General features: G+C 47.5%; 1 pseudogene; it reads left to right on the top strand.

Annotated features, from left to right (window-relative positions):
* Positions 1-24888, top strand: part of LOC120381400 — a 236616-nt pseudogene extending 211728 nt beyond the window's left edge.
* The last annotated feature ends 1024 nt before the right edge of the window (positions 24889-25912 follow it).

Below are 25912 nucleotides of genomic sequence, written 5' to 3'. Positions count from 1 at the left end.
GCTCTGCACAGACACTGATCAAGATCAGGGTCCCCATTGTGACAGGTGCTGAACAGACACAAAGGGTATCTCTACCCTGCCATTAAAACCCCCAGCTGGCCCATGCCAGGTGACTCAGGCTCACAAGGCTCAGGCGAAGGGGCTGTTTAATTGCAGTGTAGGTGTCTGGGCTCGGGCTGGGGCCAGGCTGTAGGACCCTGCGAGGTGGGAGGGGGCCAGATCTTGGGCTGCAGCCCCAGCCGGAACATGGACACCACAATTAAACAGCCCCACAGCCTGAGCCGTGTGAGCCCAAGTCAGCGGGCACGGGCCGCCGGTGTCTGACTGCAGTGTGGACATGCCCACAGGGACAGAGAGGCCTTGCCACAAAAAGCTGAAAGGCTAAATAGGCCAATGGTGGGAGGCGACTCTCCATTTTACAGATGGGGAAACTGAGGGTATGGCTACACTTATGGTTTGCAGCGCTGGTCATCCAGCTGTGTAGGAGCAGCGCTGGTGTGTGGCCACACTCACAGCTACCAGCACTGGTGTGTGGCCACATTAGCAGCGCTGTTGGGAGTGATGCATTATGGGCAGCTATCCCAGCATTCAAGTGGCTGCAACGTGCTTTTCAAAAGAGGGGGTGGAGTGGGGTCTAGTGTGACAGGGAGCGGGGGGAGAAAGAGAGTGGATTTTTGGAGCCAACACTGTGTGTTTAGCTTCCTTCCTTGAAAAATCAGAACATTTTTCGGACCCCTTAGTCTTAACTCTTTATTGCAAACAGCCTGCAGCCAACACGACTCCCCGCTGTTTCATTCGCTCCCTGCCCGCCTCTCATTTGATTGTTTACAGCCAGGTACAGATGATCACAGCAAACAGGAGCTCTGTTTGTTTTTTAGATAAGCAGCAATGGCAACGGAGCTCCGCGGAGCTCGTTCACAACAAAACAAAGAGAGGCTGCATAACAAAACAAAGAGAGTAATTTATAAAAGCATTCTGGGATACATCCTTATACCCTGGAGGCCAGTCACAGCGCTGGTGTGTGGCCACACTTGATGACCAGCGCTGCAGCACCAGCGCTGGAATCCTTATTCCCCATGCTGAGTGAGGTGTACGGCCAGCGCTGCAGCCAGGGAGTTGCAGCGCTGGAAGTGCCCTGCAGGTGTGGCCACTTACTAATTGCAGCGCTGGTGGAGGCTTTCCAGCGCTGCAAATCGCCAGTGTAGCCATACCCTGAAGCTCAGAGAGCTGAAGTAATTTGCTCAAGTTTGCATGGAGAATTTGGGGCAAAACTGGGAACTGAACCCAGATTGTTTGAATTCTTGCCTCTCCTCTTAACCCCAAGCCCAGCGTGTGTGTGTGCAGCGTTGTTTTGGTCAGTGTTTGCCTTGCATTGGCTTCCAAGGGAGGCTGTGGAATTTCCTTCACTGGAGGTTTTTAAGACCAGATTAGAGATACACCAGTCTGGGAATGTCTAGGGATATTTGGTGTTAGGGGGCTTATTCCTTCACCCTCTCACTTCCCTGGTCCTTCTCACATGAACAGAGAGCAGCAGTACCCGAAGTCCAAAGGCGCAAACAATTCGATGTTTATTGGGGTGAACTTCCAGGAATCATGATTCCAGTTTCCTTCCTTACTGTCCCCCTTCTCAGCTCTGACACCACAGAGCCTTGCCTGTGTCCCTGTTCCCATCCGCTGTTCCCATTTCCCCCTTTAGCAAAACATGATCCCAGTTCCCCCAGTCCCTGTTCCCATTCTCCCCCATTTACTTCCTGATTGACTGCAGACTATATAGTAAAACCTGAGTTTTGGTTAGCTATTTCTTAACCAGTCATTTTACTGAAATTTAACTATCCAGTGCTAACATATTGTAACATGGTTATTTAACCAATTACGGTATATTCCACCACCTTGATTGGTTTACACCCAACAAAATTAATTGTACAGCAGACAGAAACAATCACAGAACCAGACAGAGACCATGCAAATAAACATACAAAACAATACAAAAGTGAGGATTTCACCACTACATTTATACAGACATAAGGGTTTTCCAGCTGTGTCTATTGATAAGTGAGTTCTTGCCAGACAGGACGCTATCAAACCAGGTTTCCTTTTACATCTTCTAGGCTCTTCTCTTTCTCTGGAGGTGACAGGAATATCAGGGCAGGATTGTATTCCTAACACCCCAATAGCACCTTATTTCAATGTGACTAGTTTGGAATGTGAGGATGTGACCAGACACTTCCCAGCATATGGCTGCCTAACTACATCTTGGCTGAAGGCCTTAGCCTGTCGCAGTAAGAGAAGGCCATTCCACAGACAGTGATCTTTGATCCCTTCTTTTATATCTCTGTAACTAGCGAAGTGATAAGAATACACCTACATTCTTACAGTCCAGGCCTTTGCAGACAGGCCTGACTAGCTCTAGCCTAACACTCCACCCCCCCCCCCCTTTTTTTTTCTTTTTCTTTTGGGAGCCTCCTGCCCAGGTACCCCTGGAAAAGCACAGGACATAGGGCGACACATTTCCTCGTCGGGCCAGGCATCAAGGTGGAAGGTGTCGATATTCCATTTGTCCCACTGCCCCTTGTGTAGTACCGTGCCCTGCACCTTCTCTCGTAGGGGCATACCACGCCTAGTCCAATTAGTGTCCCAGACTTCCCATTAGATTGGGCCCGGGTTGTCTTGCACACTGCGGGGTGGGAAGGGCTCATGATTTCCTTCCTTACAGGAATGAATATCTTATAGGTTACTTATTACTTATAGGTTATCTGCACATGCAGCGTGACACAAGTGCTGTTAACAATATACAATGCACAGCAACACCGAGTCCTGACCACTGCAGTATGGTCCCACGTCCGAGCCACGACCGAAACACTGCCTCCTCCTTCGACAGGGTCAGGATCTTAATGTGTCCGTTGCTGGCAGCTGCAGCAAGTTGCCCCTGCAGGTTTTACGTGCTTTTGTCCATATTATAAGTCCATTGAATGTCCACAGAGAAATGGGTTATTGTCCAAACCAACGTAACCACTTGGTATGGAATCAGGCCGTATGCCCTGGTTCAGTTATTCACAGCAATAAGATTTACAGATCCATTTGTGCACCAAAGTCCAGATAGCAGCATATAGATGTGTGTAGTTTGGTTGGGGCTGGTGTAATTGTGCCCCCAGAAATATGTACATTTCCAGCAAAACCCCTCCTACACAGTACACCCAATTGTCCACCCCTTGCCATAGGCCATGGATCCTGCTCCTGCATAGTCATAGGAGAGGGGCACGGCCAAACATTTCCTTTGATGTGCACCATTTTTCACACCCCTCCATTGATTCCCAGTGAGCTCCTCCCCTTCTCCTTATTCCCATAGGGCTTGTAGGGCCCACCTTAGTTGCCGTTCTATTTCCAGGCACCATAGTAGCCATTACCCAGGTGCTGGCCTCCCAGTTGAGCATTTTGCATTCCCACACACCTCTTCCTCTCCCCCCAGGTCAGCCTTTTGAAGCCATCCCCCACCCACCTCATGCTAGCAGCAAGACCAACACTACAGACAAACACCACAAAACATAGATCCATTGTATTCTGGGTTATTCTTCCGCTGGCGCCAGCATGGTTGTAGAGTGTCTGAAAAACAAAAGAAACTATTTCCACCCCCCTGGTGGGGACAGATTATTTCTTAATAATAATACCAATTCCTTTTTCAAATTTCCTTGCTAATTGCAGGAAGAACAGAAGAATTACCTTCAAGCTGTCCTTATTTTGTTCTATAGTCAGGCTAGTGAATTACCCCACTCACTGATCATTTATGAAATTTATGAGGTGGCGTGCCTCAGTTTCCCACAGCTTCAAATTTCTGCTCTGTACACACACACTCTCTCTCTCTCTCTCTCTCTCTCCTTAGGGTTAACCTGTTCCCCTTATGTTCAGGCTTGACTTGTTTTTTCACCTCCCTTTTCTGGAGGGCCATAATCTGAGTCTTCTAGTAGCTTGTTTGCTGACCAGATGCATTCATTATTCTCAGGTTCTTTGTGCTGCAAATGGCAGTTTCCTCCTTCCCCCATCAGCTGGGTATTGCATCCAGACAGAGTCTTTCTTGGGTTGTCTCTGGATTCAAAGCTATCAGCAGCTCAGAGACTGTTTCAAAAGGGACACATTTCACTTCCACCAGGGTTCTTATTACTGTTCACTTTCATCTTCTGCTCCAAAACACTGCTCCAAAGATCGGAAAAAGCAGCACAATCTACTATGCTCCTTTTGGAGCCCTAACAGGATTTTAATTAAGTACCATGTTTTGTTTGCATTTCTTTTACCCCTTTTCCAATATACACTGCACCCCCCACCACTTGCTAGTCACATTCCCAGACCCCACTGCCAGGCCCTCCCCACTGATAGTGACTTTCACTCCAGCCCCACTCCTGTCCCCTGTGAAAAGACATCACCCAGGGCTCCCTGCCGGCCATGTGAGTGTGGGGCAAGAAGAATCCATCCCATTTTGTTGTTGATTCAATATCCTTGTATAATCCTCCAATTTCCCATCTTTTCTCTTGAGCCTTTAAATGGTGACACAAAATCTCCCAGCTGTTGGTGCTTCTCTTTTATATTGGCAAATATTTAGTTTGTGCCCCATTTTCTCCTCAGTTCTGAAATACTGATATCTAATGCTCAAAAATCTTCCCGCTTTTCTCTCCAGGTGTGTGACTGAGATCAGGGCTCTTATCGTACTGAGCGTGGCCCTGTTCTGCCAGGTGCTGCAGAGACCCCAACTGAGATCTGGGCCCTGTTCTGCCAGGCACTGAAGAGACCCCAGGTGAGATCAGACCCCACTGTTGTGCCAGGTAAAACTGAGACCTGGACCGAGATCACGGTCCCCTTGTCGCAGGCAGCGAACGACTGCGACCCAAACCGCTGCCTCCACTGTGCTGGGCACTTCAGAGACCTCGACTGAGATCTGTGTGCCCGTTGGGTCTGGCACTGCACTGACCCCGACCCAGATCACATCGCACCACTGTACTGGCTGAAGGCCTTAGCCTGTCACAGTAAGAGAAGGCCATTCCACAGACAGTGATCTTTGATTCCTTCAATTATACCTCTATAACTAGCTAAGTGATAAGAATACACCTACATTCTTAAAGTACAGGCCTTTGCAGACAGGCCTGAATATCTATATCCTAACACTTGGTTCTGCCTCAGCACAGGGGGCTGGAGTAGACGACCTCTCAAGATCCCTTCCAGGCCTACATTGAAATAATTCTCTTTTGTGCTGTGTCCTGTTCTACGCTGAGCTGTTTTGCATGGTGCCATTTGGAACTGGGATTGCCCCATGTTGTGTTGCATAGTTTTATGGTGCATTGTTTTGCCTCAGCTTGTTCGGTGTCTGTGTTGTGTTGATTTGAGTGGACCTATTTTGCATTGTGTACTTTTGTCCTAAGGTGTGTTAGTTTGCTTTGCGTTGCTTTCTTCTCCTTAGTATTGTGTCATTTTATGCTGTGCAGTGTAGTTTTTTGTTGTTGTTTTTTGAATGGCCTGACACCACGTTTTTATTTGGTTTCATCATGTTGTTTTATACGTATCTATATTGCATAACATCATAGAAATGTAGAGCTGGACAGGACCTCAAGATGTTGTCATGTCCAGCTCTCTCTGCCGAGGCAGGACCAAGTATCTGTAGATTATCTCTGACAGAGCTTTGTCCTACTTGTTCTTAAAAACTTCCAGGGAAAGAGACTCCCCAGCCCCCCTTGTAAGACTATTCCCGAGCTGACCTGCCTTAGCTCTGGGGACACCCACACAGACTGTAGTGGTGAGCAGCTCTGGAGAGAGAGGAGACCCCAGTGAGTGGCAGCTGGGTAAAGAGACTAAAGTTGGGAGGAGAAACATTGACGTGTCCAAGGTCACCCAGGCTGTCCGTGACCGAGCTAGAAATAGGTTCTAGTGCCATCGTACTGCTGTTTCTGAAGGTCTCTGCCACCCTGGTGTTTTAGGCACTGGTGCAAACCCTTAGTACAGACAGAATTTACACTAGTGCACTCTGGTACTGGTGCACCATGTCCCTGTTTGAAGGCTTGCAGGAGATGGGGGACAGGGGGCAGTGACCTCCCTGAGGCCTGGGACTGGCTGAACAGTGCAGCTGGTCAGGGAGGGGCAGCAGTGAGTGCTGCAGGTATGAGCCAGGAGCACAGCCCCACAGGGCTGGACACTGACTTCTCCTGACCCAGGACACCCACCCCCAGCTGTGTGCAGGGACCGCAGCTGAGCTGCCTGCCAAGACAGCCTGTGCATCCATGGACAAACCACCTCTTCCTGCAGCCTAATACAGTGGGGTCTGGGGACCTTTCCAAGCTGCGGGTGATGTGGCTCTGGCATTAACGGGGTCTGTTCCTGGCTCTGTCCCTGACCTGCTTGGTGTCCTGGGGGAAGTCACAGCCCCTCTCTGTTTTCCTCCTACCCATTGTCTACTTGGATTGTGATCTCTTTGGGGCAAGGACTGTCCCTCTCTGTCTGTGCAGTGCCCAGCAGAATGGGGGTGCTGATCTCAGTCAGGTTCTCTGCCATGTGCTGCACGATGGGGCCCTGATCTCCATCAGTGTCTGTGCAATGCAAGGCACAGTTGATAGACTCACAGACTTTAAGGGCAGAAGGTAGAGGTGTATTTCAGATGAGGTCTCATCGGTGCCTTGTATAACAGTACTAGCCCTTTCATGTGTCTGCTGGAAATACCTCACCTAATGTATCCTAGGACTGCATTAACCTATTTCACGGCCGCATCACGTTGACAGCTCATAATTATCCTGTGATCAACCAATACAGCCAGGTCTTTCTCCTCCTCTGTCAGTTCCAGTTGATAAATCCCCAGCGTATTGCAAAATTATGCACTTGGGGACTAACAACTAGAATTTGTGCACTATTAATTTTCATCCCATTTCTATTACTCCAACTTTCAAGGACATGCAGATTTTCATGTATGATTTTCCTGTCCTCCTCCATATTGGGAATCCCTCCCAGCTCTGTGTCCCACTCCCAGTTCTTGTGCCAAGATCACTAATAAAAGGGTTGAATAAGATTGGTCCCAAGACTGATCTGAGGAACTGCACTAGTAACTCCCTCCAGCCTGACAACTCACCCTTCAATATGACCCCCTTGTAGACTCCCCTTTAACCAATTATTTATTGACCTTTGGGTTCTCATATTAATCCCCATCATCTCCAATTTAACGAATAGTTTCCCATATGGAACTGTATCAAAAGCCTCACTGACGTCCAGATCAGGTTTTGTACCTTTTGTAACACCATGTTTTATTTATTTATAGTGCTGAAGGCTGGGAGGAAGTGTTAGCAGTAGGCTGAGAATGGCCATGTGGAGGTGGGGGATGGTAGACTGTGGGGCGGTGGGGGGGATGCGGCATTGGAGGTGTATGTGGGATTGTGTTTTGTAGGAGTCCATGTCTCTGCTCCCTGTGGCCGTGGCTCGTTCCGTACCAAAGCAGTATGTCAGCAGAGCAGACGCACACACCGTAGCTCTGCCTGGAACACGCAGCGTTCACTGCCAGACGGGCTGGGCGATTTTTCAGGGACCCAGCTTGATATGCCTGGCTGGGGTGGGTTCAGTTGGGCAGGGGTCTGAGGCTCTGATAGTTTGCGATGTTCCTTTTTGCATAGTCAGTTCTTTCCATTTATTGTTTTACCCCCGCCTGTGCCAGGTGCCGCTCCCTTCTTAACTTGCTTCGGTTATTTCACTTCCAGTTTTTAAATGGGATCTAAGAATTGTGAAGCTGAATGAAAGATAAACAAACAGAACCATTTGAATGTTGGCCCAGAGCTGGTAGAACGGTACCTAGTGCGGTCGGCTGTAATGACCGGGTTCCCTACAGCGTTTTCTGGTGGGGCGGATAAAGCAACGTCAAAGAGCCAAATACACGTTTGAGGGCGAAAGGGCTCGTCAGGTGTTTGCTCTCTAAGGAACATGTCACCAGCCAGGGCCTGCAGTCTGTCAGGAGAGGTGCGCTGGGGTGTATTTAGGAATCTGAAAATAAAAGGTGAAGACGGCTGGGTCACAATATCCAATGAAATCTTGCAAACAATTATACAAATGGATCCTACTGCTGTTAAAACAACATGGTATTAATACTGATTCAAAACTGACATTAAAATTAGGAGAGAAACGCATGAGAAATGAACTGATACCTACTTACCATTTCTTAATGCCTAAAATTTTGACACTCCCTCACAGCATCTTTTTTTCAAAGCGATGCACAGCACACAGTCAAGTTAATGAATGGAAGCACACCCATTATTGACTGCTTTGTGCTGCATGAGCATCTGATTAAGCACCTAATTACAACTGTACCACAGTAAGTGGAAATGCATCAACCCAGCTTAGCTCCAAGGTGTTTAGATGGGAATGAAAAGTTTCTAAATTAAATACATGGCAGAATGGTTAATGGGGAAAATACACAGAAGTGCCTCTACCCAGTCCTGTTGACTTCTCCCAACCCTCCATGAGTTCTGGCCTCTTGGTCAACTCAGCTCCCAGTCCCACATCAGCTGTGCCCAGTGCTGAGCTGCAGCCGGTTTGCACCGGTTCGCGGGAACCAGTTGTTAAATTTAGAAGCCCTTTTAGAACCGGTTGTCACACGTGGGACAACCGGTTCTAAAAGGGCTTCTAAATTTAACAAGCGCTCCCTGCTGCGGCCTCAGCTCACCTCAGCTCTGCCTCCACCGCCTCCCATGAATGCTGCTCCCTGCTTCTCCTCCCCCCTGCTCCTGCGAATCAGCTGTGAGCATGGGAGGGCTGAGAATCAAGCAGGCTTCCCGCTCAGGCCCAGGAAGACGCCGCCGAGGTAGGGGTAGAGGGAACGAGGAGGGCCGTGCGCCCCGGCTGGTCTCCATCCGCGTCCCTCCCCGGCCCCGCGTTCCCGGCCGCGACCCCCCCCCCCCCTGCCCCCCAGCCCCGGCCGCGCGACTCCTGGCCCGGCCACCCGGCTCCGGTAGTGCAGGTCTGGGCACTGCGGCGGCGGCAGCCCCACCTACCCGGATGCCCGGCTCCGGACACTGCCTGGCCCCGTGGCTCCAGTTGCCTGGCTCCTGCTGTTTTGCCACGCGGCCGGGCTCCGGCAGTGCGGGTCCGGGCGCGGCGGCAGCCCCAGCTGTGCCCGGCTCCAGCTCCAGCTGAGTGGCTCTGGCCGTGGCCCTCCCTGGCTCTGGCTGGCTAGCCGCCTGGCTCCGGTCACCCGGCTCCCACCACATCCTCCGGCCGCGACTCCTGCCCGGCCCTGCGTCCCGGGCTTCCGGCTCCAGCCGCAGCCAGATTGTAGCGCCGCCAGCCACGTCCAGGCAGCGTGGTAAGGGGGCAGGGAGGGGGTGTGGGAGAGAGGGCAGGGTAGTTCAGGGGTGGAGGGGGTGGATAGGGGTTGGGGGGTCAGAGGGCAGGGAACAGGGGGATTGAATAGGGGCAAGGGTCCTGGTGGGGCAGACAGAAAGGATCAGGGGTTGGATGGGGCGGTGGGAGGCAGTCAGGGGCAAGGGATCCAGGGGCAGTCAGGGGACAAAGAGAAGGGGGGTGGATGGGGCAGGGGTCCCTGGGGTGGGGGGGGGCGTCAAGGAACGCAGGGGGTTGGATGGGGCAGGAGTACTGTGGGGGGGTGGGCCATGACCCCTCCTGGGGTGAGAAGGGAACCGGTTCTTATGATTTTGGCAGCTCATCACTGGCTGTGCCCTCTCCCAACCTAACCCATTTCTACTGCAATTCTTCACCCTCCTCATCCAGGCAGGGGGTTGGCGCTGCAGCCCCTAAGGTACCTGCGTTAATCACTGTCTCTCATACTGGGGCTATTTAGATTTCAGGGAACGATTTCTCAGAATTACTGACTCTGGGAGGTGGGAGAGAGGAGAGGCTGAGAGAGCGTTTGCTCTTACGGCCACATTCAACTCTGGTAGCCTCCATGTTACCTCATCCTCCACCCTCCCCCGTGTGTCTCTGCTCATGTCAGTGTCACCTGATCATAATGCCACTGGCTTCAGCAGAGCTCCCAGACAGGAGCTACATCACGAGGGGTTACGGTACTGAGAGTGAAATACATCACAGGAGGGTGTGATTCTCCTGAAGTGAAACATTCCAGTCTAGGAAGTGAAAGAATTCAAGTACTTCATTACTTAAAATTACACTTGACAGGATTGGTTTTTTATGAATAAATTGCAGTAAATGTTAATTTCACTGTACACACACACAGATGAAAAAATATTTATATAGGTAATATACAGAAATGCTTCTGGAGAAAGTGGAGTTTGATTTAAGGATATTTACACTGTATATTTTGGGTGTGACATTGACAATTTCTCTTTGAACAGTTATATGATTTGGCTTTCGGACTCTCAATAGTTACTGTTATTAAATAATTGTTGTCTGACGACCCCCATAACTTCCCACAGCTCTGAACATTAAAATTGTAAACATTGAAAAAATGGCTTAAAAATAAATATTGCTATCTCTTGAAATTAAAAGAAAGAAATAGACACAATGAATTTTGTCAAACCCACTTAACAGCAATTGCAATATGCTAGGGGATGGAAATTCACAACTAAGGCACCAACCTTAATTCTGCCCTGTAGTGACACCAGGCAATTGCCGTAGGGCCACGAATTAGGCATTTTAGTGTATATCGTTCCAGTTTACAAATCGGTATGATCTAAAGACACATGAGATCTTTTCCTCAGGATATCACCGTCACTGGGTTGTTTCTCTTAGTGGTAATTCCCAGAAGTGAACAGATTAATAACATTTTATCAGCTATGAAGTGGCCATTTCAGATTTTTGGGGAGTGTCTGTTATTTTGCACTAGGGCCAGGTCCTTGGAGAGACAGAACCTTGGTTTCATTTAACTTCTCCATGCTCAGCAGCTTCTGGAATTTGGTTCAAAGTATTTACATGTTTCCCTGCCCTGTTCTTAAAAGTGCCGCTTTAGAAAGTGGAGAAGGGCAGGAACTGACTGCAGGATCAGTAGCTGAGTCCCTTAGATATTAATAGCTCATCGGAAGGAGGACGGGGATTGGTGGGTGTCTGGGGATTTAATAATAAACACACAAATATCATTGTTCTTAGTGAATTTTCATCTTCTAATTCCCATAACCCACTAATTATCCATGGCTGCCCTCGGCAGTCTGGGGAGGGAGAACTAGTCGACTCCTGTGGCCAGTGTGGAACCTAGACAAATTAGAGGATTGGGCCAAAAGAAATATGATGAGGTTCAACAAGGACAAGTGCAGAGTCCTGCACTTAGGATGGCAGAATCCCATGCTATAGACTAGGGACCGAATGGCTGGGCAACAGTTCTGCAGAAAAGGACCTAGGGGTTACGGTGGACGAAAAGCTGAATATGAGTCAACAGTGTGCCCTTGTTGCCAAGAAAGCTAATGGCATTTTGGGTTGTATAAGTAGGGGCATTTCCAGCAGATCGAGGGATGTGATCATTCCTCTACTCAGTACTGGTGAGGCCTCATCTGGAGTACTGTGTCCAGTTTTGGGCCCCACACTACAAGACGGATGTGGAGAAATTGGAGAGAGTCCAGCGGAGGGCAACAAAAATGATTAGGGGGCAGGAGCACATGACTTCTGAGGAGAGGCTGAGGAACTGGGATTGTTTAGCCTGCAGAAGAGAAGAATGAGGGGGGATTTGATAGCTGCTTTCAACTACCTGAAAGGGGGTTCCAAAGAGGATGGATCTAGACTGTTCTCAGTGGTAGAAGATGACAGAACAAGGAGTAATGGTCTCAAGTTGCAGAGGGGGAGGTTTAGGTTGGACATTAGGAAAAACTTTTTCACTAGCAGGGTGGTGAAGAACTGGAATGGGTTACCTAGGAGGTGGTGGAATCTCCTTCTTTAGAGGTTTTTAAGGTCAGGCTTGACTAAGCCCTGGCTGGGATGATTTAGTTGGGTTTGGTCCTGCTTTGAGCAGGGGGTTGGACTAGATGACCTCCTGAGGTCCCTCCCAACCGTGAGATTCTATGATTCTATGAATCACAGCAATGTTCAGGTTACTGCCAGTCCCAAAGGACCAGTCACTTCCTTAGGTCAAATGACTCTTAGATCTCCCAACAAAGACAACACTTGTAGCCAGTCCTGTCATAACCTGTATTAATATTTATTTAAAAGGAAAGGAGAGTTGTTTACAAAGTTAAAGCAGGTAATCCTATAGATGCTGATGAGTTACAGTCTGAAATTTCAAATGGTAATAGAAGCTTCTATAATAAGCAAGCTCTGCATATTCTTTAGGACTAACCCCGGCTAGGCAGCTGGGGATCTCTTGCTGATGCGTAAAAACTTTGCTCCCCAGAGTCCAAGCAGCATACAGATCATCAGTTCCTTCTGTGTGGGGCTTTTCATCCCCTTCCTGCCATGTGCTCTGTCCTGGAAACTCAGCTAATGGAAAGTCAAGAGCACAACAACAGTCTTGTGTCTTCTTTAATGTCCCATAATAGTCTCTCTGGTGTTGATGGACCTTTCCTGCCAGGCAGGGTGTAATGCATTTGGTTGCCAATCAGCACTTCACCTAGGTAAAGTCTCCCTCCTGTGTGGTGATTTACAGAGCCACAGAGGCTCACAATGCAACTAGTCAGATATTAACCCAGGCAGCAACTCACAAGCATTTAATGAAGTCTAAAAATGTTCTTATAATCCTAATACCTGTTTTAAGAATACAAACACAGGTGAGTCAGACTGATTCCACTGTGCGTTTGTCCATGTTCAATGAAGACATGGGGGCTTTTGCAAGAGCTAACACCTCATCTGCCAGTGTCACAGGCAGGCTGGGCAGGGATGGTGTCTCTAGCCTCTGTTTCCAGAAGCTGGGAATGGTTGACAGGATGGTCAGTTGATGATTCCCTGTTCTGTTCTTTCCCTCTGAAGCACCTGGCATTAGCCACTGAGCTAGATGGACCATTGGTCTGAGGCAGTGGGCCTGTCTTATGTTCACAGTCTGTATGGAGTATCTACTCATTGGGACTCACTGGGAGCCACAGAAAGAAACAAGATGTGCTGAGGCAAGAAGGCCCAGTCTCAGAGCCCCCGGGGTCACGCTTCCCAAAAGCTAAAACTAGGCCCAGCCCATGAAAGGGGCACTGCCAGGAGAGACTGAATAAAGGCTAAAGCATCAAACAACTTAGTTACCCTGAGAGAGCTGCCTTGGGGACAGTGACAGGGAGAATCCCTCAGAGTGACTCCTTTGATTCTGCTCTTCTCTGGCCTTTTTTCATAGAATCATAGAACTGGAAGGGACTTTGGGAGGTCATCTAGGCCAGTCCCCTGCACTCAAGGCAGGACTAAGTATTATCTAGACCATCCCTGAGGTGTTTGTCCAGCCTGCTCTTAAAAATCCCCCATGATGGAGATTCCACAACTTCCCTACGCTATTTGTTCTGGAGTTTAACCACTCTGACAGGAAGTTTTTTCCTAATCTCCATCCTAAATTGCCCTTGCTGCAATTTAAGGCCATTACTTCTTGTCCTATCCTCAGAGGTTAAGAACAATTTTTTATTCCACATCCCTGTAACAACCTTTTATGTACTTCAAAACTATTATCATGTCCTCTCTACTCCAGACTAAACAAACCCAATTTTTTCAATCTTCCCTCATAGGTCATGCTTTCTAGACCTTTAATCATTTTTGTTGCTCTTCTCTGGACTTTCTCCAATTTGTCCACATCTTTCCTCATATGTGGCACCCACAGATGGACACAGTACTCCAGTTGTGGCCTAATCCGCACAGAGTGGAGTGGAAGAATTACTACTTGTGTCTTGCTTACAGTACCCCTCAAATACATCCCAGAATGATGTTTGCCCTTTTGCACTGTTGACTTATACTTAGCTTGTGATCCACTATGGCCCCCAGCTCCCTTTCCGCAGTGCTCCTTCCTGGGCAGGAATTTCCCATTTTGTACGTGTGCACCTGATTGTTCCTCCTAAATGAAGCACTTTGCATTTGTCCTAATTGAATTTCATCCTATTTACTTCAGTCCTTTTCTCCAGATCATTTTGAATTTTAATCATAGAATATCAGGGTTGGAAGGGACCATAGGAGTATCTAGTCAATCCCCTGCTCAAAGCAGGACAAATCCCCAGACAGATTTTTCCCCAAATCCCTAAATGGCCCCCTCAAGGATTGAACTCACAGCCTTGGGTTTAGCAGGCCGATGCTCAAACCACTGAGCTCTCCTTCCTGGCCTATCCTCTAAAGCACTTGCCCCTCCCAGTTTGGTATTGTCTGCAAATTTGGTAAGTATAACAGAGGATGTTACTGGGAGGGTTACACCCTGGTGAGAGGGGGCTAGGCCTGTACTGGAATAAGGTTACTCTGTGCTTCACAGGATGTTACTGGGAGGGTTACACCCTGGTGAGAGGGGGCTAGGCCTGTACTGGAATAAGGTTACTCTGTGCTTCACAGGATGTTACTGGGAGGGTTACACCCTGGTGAGAGGGGGCTAGGCCTGTACTGGAATAAGGTTACTCTGTGCTTCACAGTGTGGCAGAACCTAGAGTGTCCATTAACAGGGAAAAATCCGGGAGGAATCAGCATGTGGAATGGACAAAAGCCCCCTCTGCATTCTCTCACATTGCCCTTCTCGTCCTGGCAGGCTACAGATTAATGTCCACGTTTTGCTCCAGATCATTTCATCCTCCCAAAGGGAAGGAAATGGCTGCAATGGAGCTGGCTCAGGTAAGGGATTACCAGGGAGCTGGTGGTGGGTTCTGCTTGGAGGGAGAGGAGCAGTAAATGCATAGGAGGGTAGGAGCTGCTGCAGGTGGTGGGAGGCAGGAAATATCTCGGGTGGAGAAAGGGAGGGGACAGGATATGACAAACCTGCTGAGACTTGTGTACTCTAGGGTGTGATGGGTTGTCACCCCCAGGGGGCAGTCTGGGAGGGCTTCTGGGAACCGCTGTGCCCTCTAACCCTCAAGCTGGGCTGGCCCTTCTCTCACGGCTTTGCTGAAGATTCCGCCAGCCTCTCCAGGGCCTGTTATCACCCAACATGACAGCAGGTGGCGCCATGCATCCAACTAAGCTACCTGAGTGCTGTACCTAAACCACTCAAGGACAGATAGAGACAACAGCCAGTTTCCCAGCTCCCCAACCTTGCACACTTGCTGTAGTATAAATTCAGAATTATCCCATCTTATAGTGCACAGGGATCTGTATCATGTAAGCTCATTAATATAGTTCACCTTCCCCTCGATATGGGAAAGATGTGCACAACAAGCCTGTGCTAACCAAGCTCAGCTTTTCCCCAAACACTTCAGTGCATTTTGAGTGATTAAGATAAAGCATAAAACAAGTTTATTAATGGCAGAAAGGTAGATTTGAAGTAATTATTGTTAGAACAAAAAAGGAGCCGGTTGATCCATAGGCGGATATGAATACAGGCTTCTTTATTGCGTTACTTCTTCCCCTTGACCCAACTATCGAGTAAGCACTGGATTACTTACATCACATGCCTTTTATCTAAGTTTGTATGTAAACACCCACATCCGTTACAACACCCCAAAACCCCTTATTAAGTAGTAGAAACGCTCATACAATTAGTATACCCACCCCTATCCACTGTCACAGTATTACACATCTCATAGAGGCATTTTTACCTTGAAAATACCGTTCTTTGCAATAACGTGTTGCCACAAATTTCCTAAACAGCAGTTCTCAGGGTATGGGGAAGGGTCAATGAGCAGTTCTCGGGAGGGAGGAAGGGCCATAAGCCAGGGCTTGTTTATGTAGCTGGGAAAGGAAGGGAGGGGAGATAACCTTTCTTTTACTTTCTTTCACACAAAGGACATTCATTCCAGCAACTACACTTCTCATGCAGCTGCATCAATGTCAATTCTTACAAGCAACAGAGAGGAAAAATATGGCAACTTATTTGTTAAGCAAAGAATTACTGCCTGCTTATGCCTTTGTCCCCAATGCATGTCAGCACATTAGCAGCTTCCCAGCTGTTTTACTGAACCCTAACGTATCCCAACAATTCTAAGTGATAGCAAACAGATCAAAGCCGATTACTTAGCAGATAACCAAAAACTCAAACTAAGCCTAACATACTAGATGGATAGAATTTGAATTAGCAATTTCTCACCTGACTGATGCTACAAGCAGTCCCCCAAGTTTCCATACACAAGCTAGAAATCCCTTTACCCTGGAACCAGCAGTTCCCCCAGTTCAGTCTTTGTTCCTCAAATGTTTCCAGGAGTTCTCTTGTGTGGGGAATGAGGCCAAGAGATGATGTCACACCCACCTTATGTAGCTTTTCCATATGGCGGAACCCTTTGTTCCAAACTCAGTTCCCAGTCCAGTTTGTGGAAAAATACAGGTACCAAAATGGAGTTCGTTGTCATGTGGTCTAGTCACATGTCCTAGCATGTCCTGCTGAGTCATAGCCATGACTCATAGGTTGGCTGAAACAATCACAGGAAGGCTAAGCTCTTCCACAGTCCATTGTCTTTGTTGATAAGCCATCAGCTCTGTCTGACTTCTTCATTGTTGTACCTGAAAGGCTCATTGTGGGTGTTACCCAGAGTAAGCACATTTGAAATACAGATACAGAGTCAATATCCATAACTTTAGATACAAACATGATCCATGCACACAAATAGGATAATCATATTCAGCACATGACGCATCTTGCACAAAATGCATCATAATTATGTCCTAATCATATTATAACCATACCACTATGCTGAATATGGGGTGTAGTTTCAGATAGGGTCTAATTTCAAGGCACAGGATTTGGGAATGGAACTTCTCCTCTTTGTGGAACAGGAAATAACCGTCCAGCCAGGGCTGGAACAACTTCCCAGACTCCCAGTGCTGGAGCCTGAATCTACTGCCACTTCATTAGTTACCACCACCCGCAATCTTTGTGATACTGCAAACTTTATCCATGATGATTTTATATTCTGTTCTAGGTCATTGATAAGAATGTTAAATAGCACATGGGCAAAAAGCAATCCTTGTGGGAACCTGCTAGAAATAACTCCACTTGACCATGGTTCCCCATTTACAATGCCAGTTTTTAATTTATTTAATGTATGCTGTGTTTATTTTGTATCATTCTAGTTTTTTAGTCAAAATATTGTGCTGAATCAAGTCATATGCCTTACAGAAGTCTAGATATATTACATCAATAATATTAGCTGCAACCAAACTTTTGATCTCATCTAATAAGGATATCCAGTTAGTTTGATAGGATCTATTTTCTCTAAACCTTTGTTAATGGGTACTAATTATATTACCTTCCTTTAATTCTTTATTAACGAAATCCAGTATCGACTGCTCCATTATTTTGCTCAGTATTGATATCAGACTGACACTCTTATAATTAGCTGGGTCATCTCTTTTACACTTTTTAGTATTGGCACAGCATTAGCTTAATTCCAGTCTTCTGGAATTTCCCCAGTGTTCCAAGTCCTAATTACAATCAACATTAATAGTCCACCATGCTCCTCCACCAGGACTTTAAAAACTCTTGGATACAAGTTATCTGGACCTGCTTATTTAAACATGTCTAACTGTAATAGCTGCTGTTTAATGTCCTTGTGAGTTCTTGTTGGAATGGAAGGAGTGTAAATCGTCAACATCTTACGATCTGAGTACAGCATCTGTTTTTCTCCAAATCCAGGAGAGAACACTTATTGAACACTTTTACCTCTTCTGCATTATTTTTGATAATTCTGGCATTTCCGTCTAGTAATTTATCACTACCATTGTTAGGATTAATATAATTTTCAAAACTTCCTTCTTATTTTCATTGATTGGTCATTGATTTCTGATAGCTTCCTGTGACGAGGCGGTTCTGGCGGGACCCAACTGAGAGTGCCAATTCAGGACCACTTGCTCAAACAGGGGGCAGTCACAGCCCTAGGCTGGGGTTTTCCACCTCTAAGGCAAACGAAACCAGCCAGACAAAAGGACTTTGGTCTCACCCGCTGGCTAACCACAAGTCACACGAGCAATTTCCTTAGACACTCCAGTCTCCCGGTATCACCACCAGTGCCACACGTCCCGGGGAGGAATGGTTATGAAAACCAACACCCCAATAAAAGAAAAAGGTTCTTTCAATTCCAGAGAATCAAGCCCCAGACCCAGGTCAATATACACATCAGATCTTACCCACAAATCACGCTGTTGCCAATCCTTTAGAATCTAAAATCTGAAGGTATATTCATAAAAGGAAAAGGTAGAGATGAGAGCTAGAATTGGTTAAATGGAATCAATTACATACAGTAATGGCAAAGTTCTTAGTTCAGGCTTGTAGCAGTGATGGCATAAACTGCAGGTTCAAATCAAGTCTCTGGAGAACATCCCCCGCTGGGATGGGTCATCAGTCCCTTGTGTAGAGCTTCAGCATGTAGCAAAGTCCCTCCAGAGGTAGAAGCAGGATTGAAGATAAGATGGAGATGAGGCATCAGCCTTATATAGGCTTTTCCAGGTGTAAGAACCTCTTTGTCCTTACTGTGGAAAATTACAGCAAAATGGAGTCTGGGGTCACATGGGGCAGTCCCTGCATACTTTGCTGAGTCACAAGGCGTGTCTGCCTTCTCTCCATGGGTCAATTGTGTAGCTGATGGTCCTTAATGGGCCATCAAGCAGGCTAGGCAGAGCTAACACCAACTTGTCTGCGATATCTCCCAGAAGCACAGCACCAGCTTGAAATACAGACAGTATAGAGCCAATATTCATAACTTCAACTACAAAATGATACATACATACAGACAGACAGCATAATCATAACCAGCAACCCATAACCTGGTCTTAGCCACCTCATATGACCCCCTTTACATTAGATTTGGTGCCACTACAGGACCTTGGTTGCAACCCATGTTCTATATGGTCCCAATTTATATCAATAATGTCACACTTCCCTTACCAATTTTCTACAATTCTGACTTTCTAACTCAGGGGTGAGTAACCTTTCAGAAGTCTTCATTTATTCACTCTAATTTAAGGTTTTGAGTGCCAGTAATACATTTTAACATTTTTAGAAGATCTTTCTCTGTCTATAATATATAACTAAACTATTGTTGTATGTAAAGTAAATAAGGCTTTTAAAATATTTAAGAAACTTCATTTAAAATTAAATTAAAATGCAGAGCCCCCCGGACTGGTGGCCAGGACCCGGGCATTGTGAGTGCCACGGAAAATCAGCTTGCATGCCGCCTTCAGCTCTTGTGCCATAGGTTGCCTACCCCTGTTCTAACTAATATTCTTTACTACTGACTTCCCTTTTCTTTCTTATATTTTATTTGGAGAGTGTTTCCTACCAGGAGCCATTAGTAGGGTCCAGAGCCAGCCCCATCTCCTATATTAAGCTCTGGCTAGTAGGTATGTGATAAATGTGAAGACCCTGCCTCTGTCTGTCAGCTGGGAGACACAAAGGTTCTCTCTTTCTACCCTCTGATGCCGCCTGTCTGTTCTAGGCAAGGTGGGGTGGAACTCTGTTAACATGTGCCTCCCGGGGCTTCCATTTACCTGGTGCTGCTGTTCCGTGAATAGTGGGGCTGTGAGTGGGGCAGCAGGTACTGAGTGTTGGACTCTTGCTCTTTCAGGGGCCGGTGACCTTCGAGGAGGTGGCTGTGTACTTCACCAAGGGAATGGGCACTGCTGGACCCTGTTCAGAGAGCCCTCTACAGGGATGTCATGCAGGAGAACTATGAGACGGTGACCTCGCTGGGTAAGGAGTCCTGTCCCTGGGTTATTAGAAGCTGTGGAGTCTCTGAAGAACCTGAGTAGTAATAACTTTATACCTTTATTCCTCATACAAGTTTTGACAAGTTTCCTTGCCCCCCCTTTTTTGCCTTATCTCCCACCCACTAGTACCATTTTTGGACATGTGCCTTTTTGGTGCCGTCAGTCATTTTAAAATTGCATTGAATGTATCCTTATTGGCTACATTCATAACTACATTAATCACTGTAGCTTTCATGCCTTTTCCTCATTTTAAGAGGAAAATATGCTGCCTGTAGAATTCTAAATTGACTAAATAGCTGTGTGACTCATGCATGGCTTGTGTGACAGTCAGATGAGCTCTTTTAGGAGAGCATGTAATGTTGCCGTTCAGGATCCCATGGGTGAAGGGATAAGCGAGCCGTGGGAGGGATGGAGATGGGGGGTAGTAGATATGCCAGGACATGGGGCGGGTGTGTGCAGGGTTAGAGCTAAGAAGCAGCAGGGAGGTAGGAGGCTGTGAGAGACGAGGAGAAAATACAAGAAGTTCTCAAGGTGCCGGGAGGTGGTGCTGGCTGAGAGTAATGGGAAGAAGCGGAGGGGAGTGTGGAGGAAGGGCACCCAGGAAGTGGGCTGGGTGGGTCAGTGGGAGGGAGGAGAGGTTTGTGGATCTGAAGCTGTGGGGGATCCCAGACCTTTAACCCCAAATCCCTACCGAAGCCTTGTTGCTTTAGAGCCTCCACTCCAGTTTTATTTCTGTTCAGTTTCACTTTATTATACATTTTTTTCCCCAAATATTATTATTTTAACTCTTGACCTCCCTCTCCCAATCATTACCCCCCTCTTCACATAACCTTCCCATCTCCTATGCACAGCGACCCCGGCCACCGATCTTGAGTCCTTGTTGCATCCTCCCTCCCAGAGCAGGGCCCCTACCCAGGCACAAATGGGCACTTCGTCGATGATGTCACAGGGTGGTATAGTCTGTACAATTTTTACACCTATAAGATTACATATTCTGAAGCCCTTCACACCAGTCGGGCTTATCTCTATACGCCGATACAGTCCGGTCCCTGCCCAGCCCGGATGCTGCAGAGCCTTGCCTGTGTCCCTGTTCCCGTTCTCCCCCTAACCAACATTCAACATTCATGGGGCCTCATCTGGAGCACTGTGTCCAGTTTTGGGCCCAACACTAGGATGTGGAAAAATTGGAAAGCATCCAGCGGGGGGCAACAAAAATGGTTAGGGGACTGAAACACATGACTTCTGAGGAGAGGCTGAGGGAACTGGGATTGTTTAGTCTGCAGAAGAGAAGAATGAGGGGATTTGATAGCTGTTTTCAACTATCTGAAAGGGGGCTCCAAAGAGGATGGATCTAGAGTGCGTCTTCACTACCCGCCGGATCGGCGGTAACAATCGATTTCTCGGAGTTCGATATATCGCGTCTCATCTAGATGCGATATATTGAACTCGAGCAACGCTCCTGTCGACTCGAACTCCACCACCGCGAGCGGTGGTGGCGGAGTCGATGGGGAGCGCGGACGTCGATCCAGCGGCGTGAGGACGGGTAAGTAATTCGAACTAAGGTATTCGACTTCAGCTACGCTATTCGCGTAGCTGAAGTTGCGTCCCTTAGATCGAACTCCCGCCCAGTGTAGACCAGGCCTAGACTGTTCTCGGTGGTAGCAGATGACAGAACAAAGAGTAATGATTTCAAGTTGCAATGGGGGAGGTTTAGGTTGGATATTAGGAAACACTATTTCACTAGGAGGGTGGTGAAGCCCTGGGATGAGTTCCCCACGGAGGTGGTGGAATCTCCTTCCTTAGAGGTTTTAAGATCAGGCTTGACAAAGCCTTGGCTGGGATGATTTAGTTGGGGATTGGTCCTGCTTTGAGCAGGGTGGGACTAGATACCTCCTGAGGTCCCTTCCAACCCTGATATTCTGTTGTTCCAATTTCCTTCCTCCCTCCAGTTTGACCCCATTTATAGAGTAATATTCTCAGCTATATCTTAACCAATAATTGTGCTGAAATTTAACTAACCAATTCTAACATATTGTGACATAATTCTCTAACCCAGGCGTCGGCCACCTTTCAGAAGTGGTGTGCTGAGTCTTCATTTATTCACTCTAATTTAAGATTTCATGTGCCAATAATACATTTTAACGTTTTTAGAAAGTCTCTTTCTATAAGTCTATAATACATAATTGAACTATTGTATGTAAAGTCAGTAAGGTTTTTAAAATGTTTAAGAAGCTTCATTTAAAATTAATTAAAAATGCAGAGCCTTCTGGGCCAGTGGCCAGGACCTGGGCCGTGTGAGTGCCACTGAAAATCAGCTCGTGTGCCGCCATAGGTTGCCTACTCCTGCTCTAACCAATTATAAACCAGTACCCTAATTAACTTACACCTGGCAACATTAATTATACAGGAGAGAGAAACAATTAGAGAATCAGACTGATTAACAATGTAAAAGTGGTGGCCATAAAGATAAAGCAATACAGAAATGAGGGTTTCACAACCACAACCATTGATAAGTGATTTCTTGCCAGACAGAATGCTGTCAAATTAAGGTTTCTTTAACAGATCTTAAGATCCAGACAGGACTGTCTTCCTAACAGCCCAATAGCACCTTATTTCAGTGTGACTGGTTTGGGATGTGAGGATGTGACCCTTCGCTTCCCAGCTTATGGCTGCCCCTGCTGCTTAGCCAAAGGCCTTAGCCTAAGAACAAGGCCTCAGACGGTCACAGTAAGAGAAGGCCCAGACACAGGCAGACTGTGATTTTGATTCTTTGTTTTCATACTCCTGTAACTAGCTAAGTGATAAAAATACACCTAAGTTCTTAAAATATAGGCTTTGCAGGCAGGCCTGAATATCGCCATTCTAACAGAGGGTTCTACCCCTTCCCCCATGCTGTGTCTGTCTTGTCTATTTAGACTGTAAATTCTTCAGAGCATGGGCCATCTACTATTCTGCATTTGTACTGTGCCTAGCACAACGGAGACACACTGTTAGTTGGTCCTTAGGCACTAAGGTAATGTGTATGATTAATAATAATAATAACTCTCCTGCCACTTTGAGCCAAGGAAGCTGGTCTTGGGATGTTACTGCTTAAAAATGATCTGAGCTTAAAACCATGGACTATTCTTTGTGACAAGTATCCCACAAATTCCACTGACCTCCCTTGTTTTCTTTGCCTGGCATAGGGTTTCTAAATTCCAAACCTGATGTGGTCTCACAGCTGGAACGAGGGGAAGAGCCGTGGGTCCTGGACCTCCAGGGTTCTGAGAAAGAAGTGCTCCCGAGAGCTGCCTGCACAGGTGAGGACTTGGTTAAAGCAAGTCAAAAACTGTCCGTGAATACAGAAAACATTCGGGATGCCCTACAAAGACCTTGTGAGCTCTCCAAGTTCAGGATTGTTCCCTGCAGATGTGGAATAATTAGGCAGATGTTACTCATGGCTTCCCACCTATCCTGACTAACAACTGGCAGCAGATCCCTACCTGATCCCACTTTCCCCTGCAAGTTCTGGTGAAATGCAGACCAAAACTGATCCCTTCCTCTCTCCTCTGGGGAAAATCAGCTCCCGATAGGTTTGATCTCTCCTGCACATATTTTGGTTTGTTCATCCGTTTTAAAATTCCTGTCTCTGGCTGTGGTTACACTTAGCACTTCAAAGCGCTGCCGCGGCAGCACTTAAAGCGCTAAGTGTAGTCAAAGCGCCAGCGCTGGGAGAGAGCTCTCCCAGCACTGTCCGTACTCCACCTCCCTGTGGGGAATATAACGGACAGTGCTGGGAGCCGCGCTCCCAGCGCTGGGGCTTTGACTACACTTTGCAATTTGCAGCGCTGGAGAGGGTGTGTTTTCACACCCTGCTGCAGCGCTGCAAATTTGTAAGTGTAGCCAAGCCCTCTGAGATTTCCTTCCTCTCAGGCACAGGGAGTGCAGGTAGTGATCTATGTCTGGATTCTCTCTGTCTCCCATCAGGTGATAGGATGGTGCGTGAGAATGAGGAGCAGAAACCCCAGCAGGAAGATGCTGAGCAAGGAGCACCACATGGGACGTTATCAGGAAGACCCAAAGGGAATGTTTCCAGGAGTTGTGAACTCCGAGAAACAGTAAAAGCCTCTGAGACTCAGCAGAGGCCAGAGGAGAACTTCAGTAGCCTCTCAGACCTTATTACACATGAGAGAATCAACTTGGAAGAGACAAACTACACATGCCACAAGTGCAGGGAAAGCTTCAGTCAGCGCTCACACCTTATCACACATCAGAGAATCCACACCGGTGAGAAGCCCTACACGTGCTCTGAGTGCGGGAAAAGCTTAAGTCAGCGCTCAAGCCTTATCACACATGAGAAAATCCACACAGGAGAGAAGCCCTACACATGCGCTGAGTGCGGGAAAAGCTTCAGTCAGCGCTCAAACCTTATCACACATCAGAGAATCCACACCGGTGAGAAGCCCTACACGTGCTCTGAGTGCGGGAAAAGCTTCAGTCAGCGCTCAAGCCTTATCACACATGAGAAAATCCACACAGGGGAGACGCCCTACACGTGCTCAGAGTGCGGGAAAAGCTTCAGTCTGCGCTCAAACCTTATCAGACATCAGAGAATCCACACAGGGGAGACGCCCTGTACGTGCTCTGAGTGCGGGAAAAGCTTCAATCGGTGCTCACACCTTATCAGACATCAGAGAATCCACACGGGAGAGACGCCTTACACATGCGCTGAGTGCGGGAAAAGCTTCAATCGGCGCTCACACCTTATCACACATCAGAGAATCCACACAGGGGAGATGCCCTACACATGCGCTGAGTGCGGGAAAAGCTTCAGTCGGCGCTCACACCTTATCACACATCAGAGAATCCACACAGGAGAGACGCCGTACACGTGCTCTGAGTGCGGGAAAAGCTTCAGTCGGCGCTCAAGCCTTATCACACATGAGAGAATCCACACAGGAGAGACGCCCTACACATGCTCTGAGTGCGGGAAAATCTTCAGTCGGCGCTCAAACCTTATCACACATCAGATAATCCACACAGGAGAGACACCGTGCGTGCTCTGTGTGCGGGAAAAGCTTCAGCCAGCGCTCAAACCTTATCACACATCAGAGAATCCACGCAGGGGAGAAGCCCTACACATGCTCTGAGTGTGGGAAAAGCTTCAGTCAGCGCTCACACCTTATCACACATCAGAGAATTCACACATGAGAGAGCCCCTCCACATGCTCTGAGTGCGGGAAAAGTTTCATTGAGCACTCAGGCTATGGCTACATTAGCGCTTCAAAGCGCTGCCGCGGCAGCGCTTTGAAGCGCTAAGTGTAGTCAAAGCACCAGCGCTGGGAGAAAGCTCTCCCAGCGCTGTCCGTACTCCACCTCCCTGTGGGGAATAACGGACAGTGCTGGGAGCCGCGCTCCCAGCGCTGGGGCTTTGACTACACTGGCGCTTTGTAGCGCCGCAATTTGCAGCGCTGCAGAGGGTGTTTTTTCACACCCTGCTGCAGCGCTGCAAATTTGCAAGTGTAGCCATACCCTCAGACTTTGTCAGACATTGTAGAATCCACAGTGGAGAGAGACCCTACACATGCTCTGCATTTGGGAAAAGCTTCAATCAGATATCATTCCCTATTAGATATCAGAAAATCCAAATGGGAGAGAACTGTAAGAAATGCCTTTATTAGGGCTTCCCAAAAATTTGTTTTAAAAAAAATCACATTTGCTAATTCCAATTTAGTGATCTTTGCACCATCTTCACTGTGGTCTCTCAGCTCTGCCGGATGAGTTGCCTGCTTCTGACTTTTGCAGTTCACCCTTCTTTGGGGTCAGTCCTGTGATCTTTTCTATCAGCTCCTTTCTTTTGACTTGTAGGAGCATGTGTCCTTCCAGCCAGGAATTTCATCAGCTCCAGGTGGGGGAGAGAGGGTTACCTGTGCCTTACATCCACTAGGACTGTACATGGAATTGGCTGCTCAAGTTAGTGATTTTGGTGTAAAAATACAATTATAGTTGTAGAACAGAAGCAGCCCAGGCAATGAACCGAACAGACAATGATCAAGTGATCTCTCTCCTGCCATCCATCTCCATCCTCTGACAAACAGAGGCTAGGGACACCATTCCTTACCCATCCTGGCTAATAGCCATTAATGGACTTAACCTCCATGAATTTATCCAGTTTTCTTTTAAACCTTGTTATAGTCCTAGCCTTCACACCCTCCTCAGGTGAGTTCCACAGGTT

Source organism: Mauremys reevesii, linkage group 14 (genome assembly GCF_016161935.1).
Source record: "Mauremys reevesii isolate NIE-2019 linkage group 14, ASM1616193v1, whole genome shotgun sequence".
Taxonomy (NCBI): Eukaryota; Metazoa; Chordata; order Testudines; family Geoemydidae; genus Mauremys; species Mauremys reevesii.
This window is presented reverse-complemented; position numbering and strand designations above follow the sequence as displayed.